Source organism: Protopterus annectens, chromosome 1.part2, assembly GCF_019279795.1.
Source record: "Protopterus annectens isolate FY-2018-M chromosome 1.part2, PAN1.0, whole genome shotgun sequence".
Classification (NCBI taxonomy): Eukaryota; Metazoa; Chordata; order Ceratodontiformes; family Protopteridae; genus Protopterus; species Protopterus annectens.
This window is the reverse complement of record NC_056727.1, coordinates 149,571,300-149,572,616: the sequence shown is the minus strand read 5'-3', so window position 1 is coordinate 149,572,616 and position 1,317 is coordinate 149,571,300. Positions and strand designations below refer to the sequence as shown.

General features: G+C 39.3%; 1 non-coding gene across 1 annotated transcript; it reads right to left on the bottom strand.

Annotated features, from left to right (window-relative positions):
• Positions 1-909: 909 nt before the first annotated feature.
• On the bottom strand, positions 910-981 carry TRNAE-CUC. Its single transcript has one exon. It is a non-coding gene; the product is annotated as a tRNA-Glu (tRNA).
• Positions 982-1,317: the final 336 nt, after the last annotated feature.

Sequence of the window (1,317 nt, the reverse complement as noted above, 5' to 3'; positions counted from 1 at the left end):
CGAAGAGGGTAGCAACAGTGTTGCACAGCACTTCTTCAGTGCTTTACAGAAGCAGGGAGGGGTGCAGCGCCCCCACAAGGGGGGTGCAGGGGGGCTTGCCCCCCTATAAAAGGAGAAACAGCTATAATTTCAATGAGGATGGCGTTCATTGTGTGCATGAATATTTAGCAATTTACATGACGTGACATGCGAATTAGCATACCTGTCAGTCTTCCTCGATATCCCCACCCATTTGGTGTGCCAATCACTGACGGCACATCCAAAGCTGTGCAGAACTCAGTGCGAGGTATTACACTGGTAGATTATCCACTTTTCAAACAGTATCTGTTTTTATGTTTGTTGGCTCTTAAGTGAATAATTAGCTTTGCTTGTTTAATTTATTTGCTGTAGTACCTTTTCAGACTTTATAACAAAAAGCCAGTTGTGTGAGTTATTATCAGAACTTGTGATAATTATCCCTGCCCCCTGGTATTTTATATTTCACAGACAGTGAGTCATTGGGAATGCTAAAATCTTGGAAGCTTGAAATGAAGTATTTGAACAAAAAATTGTGTCCAGGGAATCCCAACTAAACTATATTTAAACTGCACTTAACTCAAACTTTAAATCAGTGTTGTGTGTTTCTCTTTGTATTTGTTGTACATCTGAAGTTAAAGCTATTAATTGAATAGATGTTTATACTTGAAGTCTTTTATAGTATAGTATTTGCAGGCAGTTTTTGTGCTCTACTTGTATGCTTCAATCATTTCAGACTGGGATCTCACTGTAATGCATTTTTAGTTTCTGCTTTCAAAGTCTGATTCTGCAGCAATTAATTGGTACCCATTGTTATTCCCCAGAGCTCTTAAGTGGATTACCAGAGACTGTCAGCAGTGCACATATATTTCCTCATTTTAGTCACTTTGAAGCTTCCCTAACCAGGAATTGAACCCGGGCCGTGGCGGTGAGAGCACCGAATCCTAACCACTAGACCACCAGGGACTCCCCCACTTTTCAAACAGTACCCATGGTTATTTCTTAGATCCCTTTTAATAGCTTTGCACATCTAATAATGTGTTGTAGTCCCTTTTCAAACTTAAAACAAAGCAAACAAAAAAAAAAGCCAGCTTTGCCCAGCTGTGTGATTTGTAAAGAGAGTTTGTGGTAATTTACCCTGCCCCCCCACCTGGCATTTTACATTGCACATGTAGTTGTCCATCTATGTTGTGTGACTGCAGAAAGCTTTGGAGCTTGAAATCAAAGCATTTGAGCTATAGTTTTCATCAAGGAATATATGTTAAAAATACATTTAAAATACTACACTTATCTTCCCATTTA